The sequence below is a fragment of the Sus scrofa genome, chromosome 6 (genome assembly GCF_000003025.6).
Source record: "Sus scrofa isolate TJ Tabasco breed Duroc chromosome 6, Sscrofa11.1, whole genome shotgun sequence".
In the NCBI taxonomy this organism is placed as follows: domain Eukaryota; kingdom Metazoa; phylum Chordata; class Mammalia; order Artiodactyla; family Suidae; genus Sus; species Sus scrofa.
In genome coordinates, this window is record NC_010448.4 from 7,988,097 (window position 1) to 8,007,283 (window position 19,187).

The 19,187-nt window shown below is 45.3% G+C and overlaps 1 protein-coding gene across 1 annotated transcript in view; it reads left to right on the top strand.

The window, feature by feature from the left end:
• Nucleotides 1-19,187, top strand: part of LOC106510465 — a 419,655-nt gene that overhangs the window by 68,598 nt on the left and 331,870 nt on the right. The window lies entirely within an intron of this gene.

A 19,187-nucleotide genomic window follows, 5' to 3' on the forward strand; every position in this document is an offset into this window, starting at 1 on the left:
GATCCTCCGTCTACATCAGTGCGGTAGAGAAATGAAAGTGCATGGGCCTGTACCAGCTCATGAGGGTCCAGCCCTAAAATTCAGGCCTTGGATATGAAGAGACTTTCTGCTTCCAGAGATCATCTCCAGATTGCTGGCTCCTTTACTACAGCGGCTTCTGGCTCATACCCCTAGACAAGAGGCAACAGGAATGACTGGATTGGTAGACACTAGGTTTTCACTGGGCGTTGTAAAAGCCACACTCCCTAATGAGAAACACGGTGGGGACTAGATCCAGGAAACCAGCCCAGTTGGTAACACCCTTGTAAAAGAGACTGATAAATAAATAAGCAAGCCATCCAGCTTTTCTTCTCCTCAGCAAATGAGATGGAACAGCTGGCCTTGGAAAGGGGCCCTGTGCTTTGTTAACTGGAAACAGATTAGCAAACTTAATCTGAGGACTGGGTTTTCAGTCCCTGGCCTTGCAACATTTGAAAAAGGGAATTTTTGTTAAAAGTTTCTCTGGCAAGGCACAGGCAACAAATGACACTAGCCTGGCCTGAATGTTGCATGCTGGTGGGTAAAAATACCTTTTTTTTTTCTTTTTGGATTCTCATCTTTAACTTTCCTATGGGTCTTTGACAAAAACCTCAGGGAATTCTATAGAGTGCATGTTGTCAGTATTTTAATCAGCTTCAGCTGTCAAAACTCTTGTAACCCGCCTCTTCTATTTAAAATGTGTCTTCTAGGCATAAAATAATTAAAGGTGCAGGGCCATACAACAGGCTCAGGGCCATCGCAATGTGACAAAACCCTCTGGATGAAAGGTATTATTTCAGGAAGTTTTAAATATAAATTTTGTTTTGTCAGAAGGCTGCAGGGCACACATTTTCTATACTGTCAAGCTTGATAGTAACAATATTTATATTTCAAATAAAAAGATTAAATTGCGGTCTTATGTGTTTCTGCTTTTCGTCGATTTTTTTTTTTACTAGTTTATCATAGTGTGCTCTCAGTATGTCATCATCATACCTTTTTTTTTTTGCTGACAATTCTTTTATTTTATTGAAATATCGTGCCTTTCACTGTCAATCTCAGGGTTGAAGTAACGAAGGCAGACAGTCATGCCACTTGGGTTTGGTTGTTTTACAAACATCTTGTTTTATACCTTGTTGAAGGTTCTGTGAAGAAAATGCAAAAACAACACAACCAAACCCAATAACAGAGGTGCTAAACCAGTGTGTTTAGTGCGTGTTTTAGGTAGCCTTGAGTTCTTCACCTGGAGTCCTGTGTGTGCCTTTTCCTCTTAGGCTTTGGGGAACAAATAGTGACCGGGCAAGGCCACTGAGCCCCAGGGAGGAGCATTTGCTTTGAACGGCTGCCCCGGCTGCTTTGTGTCAGGGCTTGTTAGCTGCTGCAGCTCAGTATCTCCAAAGGGGCTGAGGCAGCCAGGGGAGCTTTCTGAGCCACGGGAGCTGATGAGTTTCTGAGTTTCCGGGCTGGCTCAGTGTCAGCCCTTCAATATTGCACTTGACAGAGCTGTTTGGGGGAAATGTGCAGCAGGTGAATGGCGCTCACACCTGTTGGACCAGAGCCTGACTGGCTGGAGGCTCGGGATGAAATGAAGGGGAATCCTAGCTTTCATATGGTGGCTTCCTCTTTCAGATGGGCTGCACCCTCTTCTTCCTACTTAGTGCTTTGCTCTGCTGGGTGAGAGTCAACTGGTTGATGAGAATGCTTCTCTCCACCCCACCCCACCTCCGAGTCTATGAAGTCATCCAGGCCCAGGAGAAGTACCCTCATCTCTGAGAGCACAAGTCACAGAGGAGCAGTCATTTTGCACTCTGACCGTGGCAGACATCACTAGTCAAGCTCAGCACTTTACCATTCAACCAGCTGCATCTGCAGATTCCTTCGCAGCCTAACTCCCTGGGCAGCCACAACCAATCAGTCGGGTGACAAACTGTCTTTGCAGAACCCAGGGGCACCAGTCCAGGCACATAGGTCCCTAGCAGCTCAAGTAACATTGCCATTTTAATGTTGTAGTTCACAGCCCCAACTAACCACCTTTGAGCCATATTTCAGGTCACAGAATCCTTTCATATCCTGATCGTACACGGCATATTAGAGCTCTCAAAAGCCCCAAAGGGGAGGCTCCCAAGCATAGAGTCACTTCTGCCACATTCTGTCCATTCTATGGGTGAAAGGGAGGCACAGGAGCCGCCCAGATTCAGCGTGGGAGTGGCTACAACCAGGGCTCCCATACGAGGAGGTGCGGTTCATTGGAGGCTGACTTTGGAATCTGGCTAACACAAGACCGTTCACCAATCTGGACTGTAACACTTGACACACGTGGGAGGATTTCATATTCCATCAGTTCAGTAGTGACTTTTTTTGCTTCTGAGTTAAGATCCAAACTCTTTAGCATAACTACTAAGGGCTCTTGCAATCTAGCCGCCATTCGCTGGGCATCAAGCAGTGCTCTTTCAATATGTGAAATTTTGTCTATGAGGGCTTTATTTTCTCTGCAGTCCTCATCTTCACCCATCTCTTGTGGTCACCTAGTTATTCTGGAAGATCCAGTTCCAGTGGCTCTTACTCAGTGTCCCTAGCAGAGCCAGCATGTTTTCTTTCCTCTCCTGGGCTCCTACAGAACAACAGGAGGAAAGAAGAGGAGAAAAGGGGGACAGAGGAAGTTATTTTCATGAATCGTGAGCAAGAGGGAGGGCTTATAGTTTGAACCAATGATTAGATGAACATAGATTTAAAGATTCTGAAAACACTTTTTTTCAGGGTGTATACACACAGGCACACACACAGACACACACACACACACACACACACAGATAATGAAGTTCAAAGGACAGAAGCTAGGGAGTTCCCGTCATGGTGCAGTGGTTAACAAATCCGACTAGGAACCATGAGGTTGCGGGTTCGGTCCCTTCCCTTGCTCAGTGGGTTAACGATCCGGCGTTGCCGTGAGCTGTGTGTAGGTTGCAGACGTGGCTCGGACCCTGCGTTGCTGTGGCTCTGGCGTAGGCTGGTGGCTACAGCTCTGATTTGACCCCTTGCCTGGGAACCTCCATATGCCACAGCAGCGGCCCAAGAAATAGCAAAAAAAAAAAAAAAAAACAAAAAAAAAAAAAAAAAAAAGGACAGAAGCTAAATCAGACCTTATTCCTGAAGGAAACTTTTTCCCTTGGTGCCTAAACTACCCTGACCTGGACCCCTAATGATAACATTACCTGTTTAAACGTTTGACGCTGTAGCATTTAGCACAATACGAACCCTGGCGCATGTGTGTCACATGTCATTCTGGACATGGAAAGGTAAACTAAAATCCGAGTCATTCACTGTACCCATCATTCGCGAATGTTTGGTGCCCATCTCCTTTTATCTTTATGTCTTATGGTCAGTGGCGAAGAACAGGTTAAGGAAAAGCAAAAGGAGGTTAAGAAGAAAGAGACGAAGAAGCCCTACAGAAGCCAAGCAGGAAGGAAAGTGTCAGCAAGCCTCCCTGGGCATGGGCACTGGAGCCAGAATATTGTCCATGGAAGTAAGAAGTCCTGCCTCCCAGGTTGGGTCAGCTTTTGTGTAAATCCGACACACGTGTCTCTCCTCTTTTTCTCCCTGCCTTTGATGTGCTGCCAACCAGGTTCCTCACCTCACTGCCTAAGGTCTACACGTGGTCTACACAAGTTTTCACACCATGAAAACTTCACATTCTCCATGGCCATAACTTAAGACTCCGTGTTTCTGTGTCTTTTTTTCCCCCATAAATACAAATACAGGTGTTTAATGAATGCATGTTCATGAGTGCATCTACGTACAGCTTTTTTAAAATTGATGTTTAGTTGATTTACAATGTTGTGTTAGTTTCAGGTGTACAGCAAAGGGGTTCAGTTACACATACAAATATATCATTTTTTTTTAGATTCTTTGCCCATAGAGGTTATTATAAAATATCTATATCTTGATCCCGTCTTCCCAAGGGAGAGGATTGGATTGGCCTAGTGACCACTCCTTTTTTTCCTGGGACAAGTGGCCACGTTTGGTCCAAACAGACATGACCATTGTGCTAGGAGATGGGGAATTCACCTGCCACCGTGCGGTTTTTAGAGCCTCCTTTGTGTGGGTGTTGTGGGGAAGATGTTTTCAAATAAAAGGCTATGGGATGGCTGGGAAGAGATCCCCAAAGCCTTCCTCAGCCTTGTCATTCTTATTTTGTAGACAAGAAAATGGAATTTCAGAGACCTGATTTCTGGAGAAGGAGACTCTTTGTCAGATTTTACATTTCGCAGGGAATTTGTCTGAACAGGCTGCAGCTCAGCATCTACTTCAGCCCAGCTCTTGCAGGGTCTAGTCATTGTTTCCACATGCTAGCCTTTTGTTCTCCTTTTGTTTAATCACACAGGGGACTGTCATTATGACACAGACCATTCACAGGAGGGTTGATGGATCAATGGCCTGCCCAGGGTAGAACATAAAAGACACTCCCTAAAATTCCTGGAGGGAACATCAGTAACCTCTGGTTTCATAACCAGAAATTCATAAGGCTAGAAGTCACCAGAAAAAGAAAAGGGATTTTTTTTTTTTTTCAAATAGGTGATTAATAGACATGAAATTACTGGCAAAGGAGGGTTATCAGGAGCCAAAGGAGTCATTCTTCATCTTAAGCAATAATGTGTCACGGGGTGGTTTTCAAAGTTTTGCTCCATTTAGGAAAGTATGACTGAGTCCATTCTCGTTCACCTCCACCTATCAAGTGACTTTTAAGGCTTCATGGAGAAACTTAGTCTCTGTTGCAAAAAACAAGCGTGCAAACCAAAACCACATCGAAACAAAGCAAAACCAATATCCTCATTTGGTGAAATCAACGGAGTAGTTGTTTGTAGGGATTTATCATGTGGCTCGAACCCATCTTCCTAAAAAAGATGTAAAGGGACTCGTCCCAACACAGAGAAGATGGGCCCTTTCCAAAGCTCTAACCAAATTATGTAAAAGGCAGAGAACAATAGATGCGATAGGCTTCCAGGGAGCAAGTTAATGTAGATGATCTCTAGTCGACTAGCTGTAGGAGGCCTGGGTGGGATCGTGTTATCTGTAAGTTAGTTTCTCAGGATGTGCCAGAAAGGGGAGATGTGCTGAGCTAGATGCCTCTGAATACACAAACAAACAAAAATGTCACAAGCTCAAGGAAAGAAGAAGCATTCTATCTAAGACTGGACTCCTTCAAGGAGGAGTTTAACTGTTAGAGGCTCTTAGTAGTAGGATGAATAATGCCTGCAGTGTGGGAAATTATCATAGAAAGTGAAGATTTAGTCGTTTGGGGTGGAGGAAGCGCAGCAACACAGAAGAATGAGGAGGGGAGAAATAGGCTCCTGTCCAACTCTGTCCCGAACTGCTATTGACAACACCAGCAAATGAATCAGGAAGCTGCTGGTTTGATGGTAGGGAAGCTGTCACTTTCCCTGCTGAGACTGGCACGCCTCGTGACATCAGTGTAATTGATGTCTGTTCAATAATGCCTAGATCTGTCCCAGAATCTGTGCAAGAACATCTGAGAGTTATATGAAACTTAAAAGCGAGAGGCTGGGGAGGAGAGTGTCCAGATGGACACAGATGTTCTCAGACAAAATAAGATTTTTTAAAAAATTATTCCAGGCTGTCTAACAGATGTCCCGTTCAACAAAGGAACTGTTCCTGGTGCACACGTTGGTTCTGACGAGAGGGCTGGGCCTGGCTGGGTCAGGCCAGGCCAGGCCCTGAGAGTCATTTGCCCCAGCCCTGGCCTGAGTCTGTGGCGGCTGGTATACTTCCTTCCAGGAGACGCGTGCCGTTCTTCCTGAACCATCTATGAGCGATTGTTCAGCCTGAGAAGGGTCTCCTTTTAGCTTTCGTCATTAAGTCACCTCAGAGGAGACTGGACATGCCAAGGGCCAGATCATTGCCCAGCCTGAAGTTCTCACATCCCTGATTTCTAGTCCAAAAGACACATGCAGCAGCTGAGGAACATGTCAGGTGGCACCAGAGAATGGTTTAGTCCATCTCTCCAGTAGGTGCAGGAGCAAAGGCTATGGAATGGCCAAGAAGAGAGCCAGGGGTGATGCGGCAGTGGGGGAGCCTACATGATTGGGGAGGGGGCCTGACTGGGGTCTGCTTAGAATAGAGGTCGGTCAAGTAAGGCCCACAGGCCATATCTGACCTACCACATGTTTTTGTGAATAAATTTATGTACAGTGAAATACCACTCTACCTTAAAAAAAAAAAAAAAAAAAAAGGGCATTCTTTAGTTTGCAACATGGTTGAACCTGGAGGATATCTATGTGAAATAAGCCAGATGGGGAAAGACAAATACAGTATGATAGCGTTTATATGTGGACTCTAGAAAAGCCAGCTCAGAGAATAGAGAGCAGAATGGTGGATGCCATGGGCTGGGGATTGGAGGAGACAGGGAGATTTTGGTCAGAGGGTACAAGGTTTGAAATATAAGATGTGCTATAAGTAAGTTCTGGGGATCGAACATGCAGCATGGTGTCTCTCCTTAATCATAGTGCATGGTAGACTTGGAATTTGCTGATAGAGTAAATCTTCACTGATCTTGCCGCAGATAGGAAATGTAACAGTGGGAGGTGAGGTGATAGATGTGTTCATTAGCTTGATTGTGTTAACTGTTTCACAACGAATACATAGATAAAGGTAGCATATAGAACACCTCAACTCTAGGTTGAACAGCTGGGCTTTGAACTGTGCAAGCCCTCTTCAACGTAGATTTTTTTCAATAAATACATACATAGTGCTTGGTGGAATCCATGCAACTGTACACACGGAGGGGCCAACTATAGGACTTGAGCACCCATGGATCTTTGTATCTGGCAGGTCCTGGAACCAGTCCCCCGTGGATGCCAAGGGATGACTATGTATAGTTTTTATCATCAAATATATTTCAGTGAAGCTGGAAAAAAAATAAAAGGCAGATCTCTAGTGTACGTGTCAGACCTACTGGAAAAAAAAAAAAAAAACCTATTGGAATGTAGCCATGCCCTTTTGTTTCCGTAACGTCTATGGCTCACAATCGCAGAGATGGAAAGTTGTGACAGAGATCACAGGGCCCACAAAGCCTCAAGTGTTTACTCTCTGCTCTTTAGAGGAACGTTGGCTGATCCCTGGTTTAGGACCTCTATCAGAAAGACCGTTCTCCATCCAGAAGTATTGCATCCATTAATTCCTTCACTTATTCATCCTTCCACAAAGATTCATGAAGTTCCTCCTCCCCCTCCCCCAGCCACGTTAGTACATTGTTGTTGTTTTTCCATTTTGGTGCCCACAAAGATGGATAAAACTTAATCTCTTGTCAAAAAGCAGAATGAGGCTTGTATCCAGTTACATGGACTTGGCTCTATGACTCTTGTTCTCTGGCAGTGATGGTGAAAATTATTATTAGCAATAGCTTATGTTCCTTGAGTTCTTTCTAAATATGGAAAACCCAGTGGTGACAGCTTGACCCACCTCATCTCTTTTACTCCAAACCCCGAACCCACAAAGTATCACTCTCCCCATTTTGCAGGTGAGAATTCTGAGGCCTAGAGTTAGGTTACATGTCCAAGGTCACATAATTAGAAAGTGACGGGTTGCTCAAGGGAACCCATTTTTTGCCGAAAGCAAAGCTCATGCTCTCAGAATAGTCAGGACGAGGGCCCGGAGTGGAGCTTCATGTCCCCTGGATACATATTTTCTCTGTGCCTTCTCTTCCTCTGACCAGGCTGGACTTTGAAACACACAGGGACAATGGCCACCAACCCTCAAGAATCCCATGCCTTGGGGTTCCCGGTCTTTACAGAGTCAGCAATGCCCTGGCCAGAGGCTCAGAGGAGCCTCACCTATTTCTTCTTTCATCAGCAACAGTCTTCGCCAGAGCGAACCTTGGAGAACAGTCTCATATTCCACCATCTGCTTTTGCAACTGCCCGACTATTTGTCCTTCTCACGAAGATGCACCTGAGAAGGTGGAATGTAGTAGCTTAGATTTCGCTAAGGAAGAATACCAATCCGTGTGCTTTCTTTTACTCCTTACTTTCTGTAGAAAATTAAATGAGGTGAAACACACAGAGTACTTAGTGTGTATTTAATTACTGGTAGCCGTCATTATTATGACCTCACGCCCAGACTCTTGGCAATTTTTAGCCTGTCTGCTCCCCACAAGAAAGCACCTGAGTTTCCATGCTCATTCCTTTGGAGACTTACGGCACAGAAGTTGCTTAAACAGCGGATAAAGTTGATTTGACAAAGCAGTGTTCTACCCACAAAGGCCCAATCAGCCCCACGCGGCAAAGGCTCGTTAAATCAGTCTCTGTGGAGCTGGATGGCAGGGTCTGTTCCGTCATTGTCAGCATTCTGACATTCACCAAGGGGAGGCCCTCCCCACAAGCTCCCCAAGATCTCTCCCGTCAGGAAAGGAGCTCACATCAAGGCTAGGATGTCCATGAGGTTCCCAGCAGAGGAGCTAGTATGTTGGGGGCCCGGTCTGTTGATTCGTATCCACACTCCCTCCCAAGAGAAAGCTCATTTCATTAGATGGTTCATTTGCTTTCGTGTCTCCATCGTCTTTAAGTAGCCCCTGCACCTCAGGGGGAAATTGTTCCATCTGCAGCATCACAGGTGAGCTGGGTTAGTTTAAGGAACTTGCCTCTCCTGCGAGTGACTATTCCATGAAGAGCACAGTACCCCCTGGGCCAGTGGGGTACAGGAAGCAGTTTTCTGGTCGCCTCCTCACTCTTCTAGGGGAACTTTCTAGAGCTGTGCTGTGCACTATGATGGCTCTGGCCACATGTGGCTACTGCCCACATGTCATGGGTGGGTCTAGATAGACCTCAGGTCACAAAGATTTAGTATTAAAAAAGAATGCAGAAATTCTTACCAATATTTTTTTACTACTGATTTCATAATGAAATGTCAATGTTTTGCATATGTTGAGTTAAAATATATTTTAGTAAATTTAATTTCATCTGCTCCCTTTTTAAAATGTGCAGACCAGGCACTTAAAAATTAGTATGTGGCTTGCATTCTACTGGACAGACCTGTTTTAAAGTGACCCCCTCTCATCTTCTGGGAATGGTCAGGTGCAGATAGTGGCTGGGGCCTGCTGTGGCCTGTGGGCAAGGCCCACGGGGGAAAGGAGCAGAGTGAGGAGCCAGATGATCAAAGAACCTCTGTGCTGCCACTTGTACAAGCCAGTGGGCATCCATGCTGTTCAAATGAGTTTGAGATTGGTTCTTACTCTTCCTGGCTGTGGAAAGAACTTAAACTGCATATGACCAAAGCCTGGGATCTCCAACATCTTGTGACCAGGGTCTGAAGGAGCTGGGCAGGGGGCATGGATTCACCCTCTCAAAGATGGGATCAATCATAGAGATGGAACTGTCAGTGATGCTTTGGGGCTAGAAGCCCATCTGTGAAGATGAGCTCCTGAAAGGAGACTCTGGGACAAATAGAGAACACTGTCCAATGATCAGAGGGTGGGCACGTTACTGCTGGACTCCCAATAATGATGGGCACTTTTTCCCGTCCCAACCCGCCCCCCAACACCAGAAGGAGAAGATGAGGCTTACTCAGCCTGAGCAGGCAGAATGATGGGGCTGGGAGCTTCCCTTTGCTCCTCCAAGGCTTTCTCCCCCTTGTGCACCCTGCTCCCTGCCCTAGAGAGCAGGGTTTTTCAACAACATCTTCGTTGCCTGCCTCTCAGGTGGGTGTAGCCAATGGGGAGTACCAGCAGTAGACAAGAAAGAGAGAGGTGTGCCTGATTGTGGTACTTGTTCCTCTGACTCCCTCTTGAAGGTTCTCCTGAGCTGGTGGCATCCCTCAACTTCAGATCACAGCTCCTGTCACAGGTCCTCTCCTTCCAGTGCCATATCCTTCCTCCCCTCTCTTGCCACTTCAAGTCTAGCAATTGGCACAGTGCCCTCTTGGTAATAGCTCCAAGATCCTAAACCTTGGGGTTTATCTATACCCCGCCTAAACCTTTTTTATTAAGGTCTCTTCCAATGATACAAGGTAACCATCATATTTTTTTCTTCAGGGACTCTGATAATGGTGCTTCCAGCTCTCCTCTGTGGTTTTCCTTCGACTGGCTTAGGGGACAGGCTTACCAAGGTCACAGACTGGTAGATTTCCATATGAACACTGTCCAATGATCAGAGGGTGGGCACGTTACTGCTGGACTGGGACAGGGAGGTGAAGGGTATTGGCTCAAGGAATGAGCCACAGGTAGAGGGTGAGGGAGATGCTGGTAACTTGATTTTGGATAGAAGGTTAAGGAGTGCTGGTCAGAATGTCCTGATTGTCACTGTTGACTCGTAACCTACACATCTGCACATCACACTCATATTTGGAAACTTAAGGGTGCCGCATCGAGTTTCTAAAACCCTGTTCCAAAGATCCCACATATATGAGAGTTCATACTGAATGACACTTTCCAGCAGTGTCACAGAGACTGAGCTGATGGAGTTACAGGACATGTGCTCAGCATTTATGACATGGGTAGGTGGCCTTGTATGGGCTGGTTCAGGCCAGAGTGAAACTAGAAGGTTGGAGAAATTTGATTTGGACCTTTCTCCATCTCAACTCTGCTTTTTTTCTTCCCTCTATCCCCTTAAGTTTCGTGATCTTTGGGGTCCATTGGCTCAATGTTTCTCAAGCATAAGTCGTTCCTTTGCATACTACTTCAAGATTTTCCCCAAATTATTATAACCAATGCTGATTTATTTAAAATTTCTTAAACACACTTGCTTTCCTTTTTTTAATCTTGACGTTTACTCTAACTACCTTGTTCTAAGCACTGATGTGTGCAAAATCACAGATTTGGTCACTAAGTTATAATATTCCTTTTACATGTACACACAGATACATAGTAATGCTAATGCAAAAATGTGTGTGCCAATTAAACCACCCAGGTGCCACTTGATCTGTGGGTGCCCCAGTACAAGAAACATTGTCAGACAGATTCTGGGCTGGCGCTGTCCAGCAGAACTCGTGCGATGACAGAAATGTCTGCCATCCCTGTCTTGGACACAGCCACTCACCACGTGTAGCTATGGAGCACCTGAACTGCAGCAACTGCAGCTGTGAAACAGAATGCTTAGTTTATTTAATTTTCATTAATGTTAGGTTTACATTTGAATAGTCACACGTGGTCAGTGGCTGCCACACTTGACAGCGAAGCTCAGGGGCATCTGCATTAAAAAAAAAAAAATCATAGCAGAGGGATGAACCTTGTACCAGATACTATATGAGCAATGTACATATTTCCCCCTATATATTCCCAAGGACCCTGTGAGGGGCATATCACCTCCTTCTGGTGGTAGGCACAAGTCAAAGATGGGAAGATTTTCTGCTGCATCCTTAAATACACAAGGAAACCATCTTCTGTTATTTACAGAAAGAGGCGTAGAGGGAGGGAGGGGAAGAGAGAGAGGGAGGGAAAGAACTGTAAGTGAGCAAATTGTCATCCATCCCAACCACATTCAAGATTTAAAAGGTTGACAGTTGCCTTTTTTCCTTCTCTCTCCCTTTTTAAAAAACATCCAGCCCTCCTCATTAACCAGATATCTTTATTCTCTAAATATTTACCACCCAAACGAAATTTACAGTTTAATTTGCTGTATAAAATCATTTATTGACTGATAAACCTCATTACTAAGCTCCAGCACAGCCCCTGGTACTCCCGACAGTTTTAATTCTTGTAGCAGCAGGCTACTGCGAGAGAAAAACAATCCTGTCAAATTAACGGCGGGGGTCTAAATTATTCAAATACACTAAATCCGTGCAGAACCGTTCCCCTGCTCATAATTTTTCTTTCAGAGCCAACAATTAACCAGCAATATTCTAACTTCAACCTGACAGCCCTTCTAAAAGCATTCTGGGAAGTGGGACCATCCCACCTTGCCATGTGTCCTGTTCCTGGGGGCACACAGGGAGTGACCTCTGCAGGGGCCCCTGTGAAAGGGGGAGGTCCCCTCCCCCTAAACAGCTCACCTCTTCAGAGTGTCATTCTCTGCGTGTCGCTCTCGCACCCCCCAGGTCAGAGATGGAGTTTGGGATGTCAAGGTGTGTGCGTCTGTGTATGTTTCTAGCGTTTATACCAGATGAGCATCAGCCTGCAATTAGTTAATTGCACATGTACCTTTCTGCCTGTGGGGGAAAAAAGTGCCTCCAGTTTTCTACCTGCGCATGCAACCAAACTAATTATTGAGCTGCTGATTCAGAAGGCAGCCCTATCTAATTGAGCCTATAAAACAGAAGAAAAAAACCCTAAAAATGATATTAGCTTCGAAACAACAAATAGCAAGAACCTCTCTCACATTGGAGAAGGAAAATCTTTCCTACCAAGTTGGATTTCAGTCAGGATCTGCAAAGTGAATGGCCTTGGATGTCAGTGGATTTTGTTTGTTTTTTTTTTTTTAATCTATTTTCTCATGGCTTGGGTCTCCTAATAGTGATGGATTCCTGGGCATGACACCCAATGTCAGAGTTCTTAAACAGAAAAAAAAATTAAGTGTTGATCTTGACAGTTCATGCATGCATGCATTCATTCTTTTATCAAATATTTATCGAGTGTCAACCATCTGCCAAGCTCGTAGTACCTGGGAAACATCGTGGTGCTAGATGTGGAATGAGAAGCCAAAGAATGACACCTAGAAATGATGCTTAGTCCCTGCCCTTGAATTCAAGGTCGATCAGAATGTGTGACTCGAGAAAACCTCAGAGATTTCTTAAAAATGCAGATTAATTGGCCTCGCCTTACACAGAGTCAATCAGAATCTCTGACATGGAGCCCAGGAATCTGCATCCTAGCCCTGTTCCCCAGGCGACTATTAGGATGTCGAAGTTTAAAAGTGTTGGCTTTGAGCTTGCCAGATGAAAGACTTGAAGCTAAAGCACTAGGGAACAATGGATGACCATCAAAGTGGTGCCAGCATCAATATCCAGTGAAGTAACCCAGAAAACATGGGTGGGGCCATACCCCGGGACCAGCATGGCACTGAAGAAGTGAGGAAGACCTGTTGGCACAACTCTAAGGGCATCTTTGCTCTTGCAAACAATGGCACTTCTACCCATGGTGTTCATGGGGATGTTCTGTTCTGTTTTTGTTTGTTTGTTTGTTTTTATTTTCTTTGTAGTTGTGGTAACTTGTTAAACTTTGAAAAAAAAATTCGAGTGGTTTTAGTTTGTAGAAAAGTTGCAGGGGTAGTACAGAGGGTGTTATGTATCTAACCCCACTTTCCCTGTTATTAACATCTTACATTGGTTTGGTACATGTGTCGCAATTCGTGAGTGAATATTGATAACATTTGTATTCACTGTTCTCCACACTTGAAACCAACGCCTGTAGCTTTAAATGTAATCTTTTCTCATCTCCGATCCCGTCTTCCAGGTAGTCATCATGTCTCTCTATGCTCTTCTGGGCTGTGACAGTTTCTCAGACTCTCCTTGTTTTTGATGACCTTGACAGTTTCGAGGTGTAATCTTCAGAGATTTGTAGCCTGACTCTCAACTGGGACTTGGCTCATGGGTCTTTTTTTTTTTTTTTCTTTTCTCTGATTAGGCTGGGGTGATGGCTTTGGGGGAGGGAGACCTCAGCGGTGATGCGTAGTTTTCATCACATCACAGCAAGAGTATGTGATCAACAGGGCTTATCACTGTTGAAATTGGCTTCGATCACCTGGCTGAGTATGTTTGTCAGACGTCCCTAGTGTACAGTCACTGCTCTTTCCTTCCCACTTGTGCTTTTTAGGACGAAGTCATTGTGTGCAGCCCAAACCAAGGGGTGGAAAACATGCCTCCTCCTTGAGCACACAGTAAATTACTTGGCGTTCTTCTCTGTGGGGGATTTGTTTATTCTCCTTTATTTATTTATCCAATCGTTTGTTAAGACAGTATGGACTTAGGGATATTTTATGTTATGCTTTGGGTTTTCCTGATATTTTGATACTAATTTTTGTTGCTCAGATCGTTCCGACTGTAGTTGGGTGGGAACTCTTTCAGCTGGCTCCTGTGTTCGTCTGGCGTATCCACACAGTTTTGTCTTTTGAGCACTTCTTTAATTCCCAACACTAGAAGATGCTTTAGGCTCATCTGGTGTATTCCCTGCCCCAGTCCTAGAATTAGCCATTTCTTCAAGGAGCCTTGGTTTCTTTTATTTGAGAATGGTATTTAGAAACCAAAATCCGGATGTTGCATACGCTCATTATTGCTGGGATGTTATTGCTTCTAGGCCTTCCCAGAACTAGAACAGAACTAGGACTCTTATGTGTGTATGGTAACGCGTCTTTGTATACATGTGCCTTGTCTCTCTATACCTGTACCTGTCTAGCATCTGTTTGCATTTAGCACCTCTTTATACATCTGTTTATATCTATATTAAGCTAAATGTGAGTCCACACTAATGTCTTGAACTCTAATCCGTTATCACATTGGTTATTCTAGCCTCCTTTCCATGGGTCTCTATAACCATCCACACCAGCAGTGAGAAACCTGGCTTTTCACCATCTGCCACTCACTGGTTTGTTCACCGTCGGTGTATGTGTAAAGTGGCTTCACAGTTAACCTCCACCCTTGCTGGGTCCCTCTTTTTATATAATGTCCGTATACAAACAAAGCAGTGTTTGTTATCTGTGGCCCATTCAGGGATACTATGGGGTTGAAAAGAACCCTTTTTAGAGACACTGTGAGTGCCATGGGTCACCTTCTCTCTCTCTCTCTCACTTTTTTTTTTTTTTTGGCCTATACTTCCTTCCAAAAAAAGAGAAGGTGCCCCATGGCTCTCACAGTGTGCCCAGGATCCCTAACAGCTGCCTCTGCCTTTCTGGACCATAGCGGAGTTATCAGTATCCATTCAAGTAGCACGTGCTGAGAGCATGTACTCCATACCTGCATCCATAAAGATGCTAAAGATAAGGATATAGATATTGATTTAAAAGTCCCGTCTCCAGCAGCTCTGCCACTAATCGGGGATGGGGACGGGGCCTTGGCCCTTGCTGCCATTTTGCTATTGTCAGTCGGCTTCTCTCAGTGCCACCACAAGGGAACATAGCATGTCACAGTATCTCTAGAGGAGAGTACTTCCAGCTAGTTTGGGACATGTAGGAATGCTTCTCAAAAGACATAGTGGCCCCTTAGCTGGGTCCTGAAGAACCGACGAATGCTTTCACCGTGTATCTATTGAGCCTCCTAATGTAGGCTGGTTGCTGAGAACACAACAGACGGGGAAATCCCAGATAAGGCCCCTGATCTCATGGAGACCCCAGTTTAGGGAGGGATTCAGGCACTTAGGACCACAAGTGGCAGTTAGTCAGGTGGGGACAGGGCGTTTCAGCCCTGAATTTCATCTGCAAAGCTTCCTTTCAGTTCTCACATCTCTGTTTCCATCAAGCCCCTCTGGGAGGACGTTCTGCAAAGATGCCAGAGCCCTTGGCTTTGGGGTGGGGGTGGCGGCCGTGTACTGATTCCTGGGCACAAGGGAGCAGCGGGGAGGGAGAGCAGGTGCCATGTGGGACAACATCCATTTGATCCTTTTTATATGTAAATGTGACTTTAAATAATATTTTGTAATGACCTGCATTTCTGTTAGGAAATATCTCTTGATGATTTCCTTTTCTCCCTGCAATTACGACAGCCTAGTGATGTTGCTAATTAATGCCGAAGAAGGTTTTTCAGCACCTCATTAAAGGTTTTCCCTTTCAGGACACCGACACTTGTGCATAGCCGGGGCAGAGAAAGCCGCTAACTTGTGGGTGGAAACACAGCTTTTGATCTTCCATCTCTTCCTTTTTCCATTTTTATTACAGTTCTTTTATTTTTTTTCCTGTTTTATGCCTTCTCTTTTTCTTTTCTTTTATTCCCAGACACAGTCACTTCTGGTTGCTCTGAGACATGGTTTTAAGTAGTTCAACTGTCCTCATCAGTGTGGTCCCTTAAAGGCCTCTTTCCCCTGGAAGAATTGTTTTATTTTACTGTTTGATTCAGTGTTTCCTATTCAGTGCGTTCTGGTTGAGAGTTTTCTGTGTTCCAACTTCCCTTATAGACATCAGGGAAGCCGTAGTGAACCAGAGACTGTCCTGTATAATTTTGTCCCATAAAAATAACTAACGTGTAAATGAGTGAATGAATGAATGAAGGGTACAGTACATTTTATTAGTCTTACCCCAGGGGTTGGCACATTATGACCTGAAGACCCAATCCTGCACCCTGCTTGTTTTTGTCAATAAAACTTTATTGGAACACAGCCACACTCCCTCACTTAGGTATTGTCCGTGGCTACTTTGCTGCTACAGTGAGAGTTGTTATCACAGAGACCATTTGGCCCTCAAAGCCTAAAATATTTACTGACCGGCCCTTAATAGAAAAATTTTGCCAACCCTTGTTCTGTCCCATCATTGGAGACTCCAAATGCCCATTATATATTCAAGAGTCTGAAAAATTCTCTAGTCAGAAAACATAGTAATTTTCTTCAACCCATTTTTCCCCCTGAGCATATTTGATCACAGACCCCGCTTCCAACCTACTACCTCTCTGAATTGATTTATAGGCATGTGCCCTGGGTGAAATGCCCGGTCCTGCAGCTTGTCTCGCTCTGCCCGGTTTCAGTTTGGTCACCACTGTGGTCTTCTCTCTTCTGGCAAGACTGTTGCCCGGACTGTCCCAACCCAGCTCCTCTCTGAGCCTCTGGGAAAGTATCCTTCCCACTCAGGCGTGAGGTCGTGAGGTCGGGGGTCCTCCTGGGCTCCAGTGAGACACTGTTTCTCTTTCCAGGAGCGATGGTGTGTAAAACCCAGTCACCACTAAGGGCCAAACAGGTTAGAGTGGTTTCCTCTCCAGGGGTTTTCCACTCTTGCCTCATCTGATTCATCTCAGAGAAAACTTGTTGTGATTTAGGGTTCATTTTTCTGAGGCATTGTTGGAGCTCAGACTAGACTGGGATGCCCTGAGGATCAGCCAGACCTGAAGGAAAGGTCTTGGTGGCGTTAAGAAATCCCAGGAGGGGAGTGTTCCCTATGGTCCAAAGAGAACCTGAAAACGCTGTGGCAGGGGAGACACCCTTCCTTATGCTGGGAGTCAGGAGGAAGAGACTCAGGTTCTACCTTGGCACCTGGATGGTGCCTGAAACTAGAAATGGGCTCCCGTGTCACTTTCCTGTTCTGCTAGTTCTTTGCTTCTCATAACTAAGGCCTGAAGAATATGTCAGGTACCACAGGTGGGGTGTGGGGGCCGATACCTTTTCAACAGCTTGAGGGGGTGGGGGTGGGGATGCAGCCAACAGGTAGATGCCAGACCTGCAAGGAACTGCATTCTGCCAACACCTTGACGGGGCCTGGAACCTTGTTCTTCCCTGGAGTCTTCAAACTAGAGTTCGGCCTAACTGGTGCTCTGATTCCAGTCTCTGAGGTCAGATGTTAGGTGAAGAACTGGCCATGCCATGCTAGACCTCTGCCCTTCAGAACTGTGGGCTACTCAAGTGTATTTTGTTGAAGCTACTGAGTTTGAGGTCACTTGTTACATAGTAATAAGAAACTAATAAAATAAGCAAAGTATCAAGATAGCTAAGGATTTAACAAGGAGTGTGCTGGGCACATATACTAGTGTTTTTGCAGCATTTCCTCCCTTTGGTGAACCCTTCCATAATAATCCTGGTGAGTCTCTGTGGTTCCTTTAAAATTTACTTTGTGCCCCTACCCAGCCTCAGGAGTTGGCACCAGACTCAGATCTTGCTAAAGGAAGGATCGGGGTAAATCTATAAGACAAGTAGGGCAAACATGAACTATTGGAAAGATGCTCTCTTTGAGCTCTTGAGCCATTAAGAATATGTGAACCTTTTTCCTGGTAGCTTGAGAACGTTTGCCTGGGAATGAAGCAAACACAGGGGAAAACAGAATTGACAGATGGAAGGAGAAACATAGAGCCCTGATCTAGCCATACCTGAAGCCATGAATACATTGGAATTTTGGGTTATATGAATCTCTTCCTTTCATTTTGCCTTAGCTACTTTAAATTGTGTTTCTGTGACATGCAACTAAAAGTACCTCCAGCTAGTATTCATGTTCAAGTGGAAAAGACATGAAGCCCATCCCATTTTTTGAGATTGGGCACACTTTGTATAATAGATGGAATCCCCCCAAACCACACCAGGTATCATAGCATGGGTATAGACCCCTCATCTGCCAGTCAGGATGTACTCAGGCATCTGCCACTAACTTGCATGTGACTTTGGCCAAATGGCATCTCATCTTTTATTTATAAAGTTAGGGTCGAGTCCTTCAAGACCACCTAATGCCACGGGATGCTAGTGATTCCCTAAAGGCACTAACACCTTCTTTCATTGATGCCCGATTATTTACGTGAACATCAAACAGAGACTCGGAGTTGATGAATACGAACAATAATCATTCCCTTTCGTGGTCCCCATAGCTCTTTCACCCGTATGAGACTCTTGGCTTTCTCAGTTACCCTGTGAGCCTTGTTATTTGCATTTTATGGAAGAAGTATCTGCAGTTCAGAGAAGGCGAGCGCCTTTCCCGAGGTCACAGAACCTGTAAGTTACAGAGCTGAGATGCAAACCAAGAGAGCCCAACCACTTGGCACCGCCCTTTCTGCTGCTCTCCCTGCAGTCATTCAGGCTCTTTGGTGAGTGTGATTCTTCTGTGAGTGCAGGGTGTCTCTACTCCATGTGCTCCTGTTTGGGGATGTGGAGGATGAGCTGGTTGCATTGGCCCAGAAGCACCCCCACTGTGGCTGCCCCATCTACTTGGCTGTTAATGCTGGAGAACCAGCCTCTGAGCCTTTGCCTGAGCCAGTTTCACTTCCTGAGAACACTTGAGTATTCTGAAGAAGTCTAATAAAGAACTGATTTTATTTGTTTTCCCCGAGTCTGAGTTGTGAGCACATTGAAAAAGAAGGCAGAGGCATCACAGAGGAAGAACCCCAAATTCACATTTATGACTGGTGTCAGATTTGGAAGCCAACTGGATGTGAAGACTCCACCAAGGGTTCCAGGACATGGGCTCAGTTACAGGCAGTGCTGAGCGAGACAGGCATCTGTGGGACCCACTGGGGCAAATTTACAGGATCAGGATGCAGGGCATCCTCCTTCCAGCAGGAATCTCACCCCATGAGCAAAGAGGGAGGAGCTAAGCCAGATGGCGCAATTTTCTTGCCAAG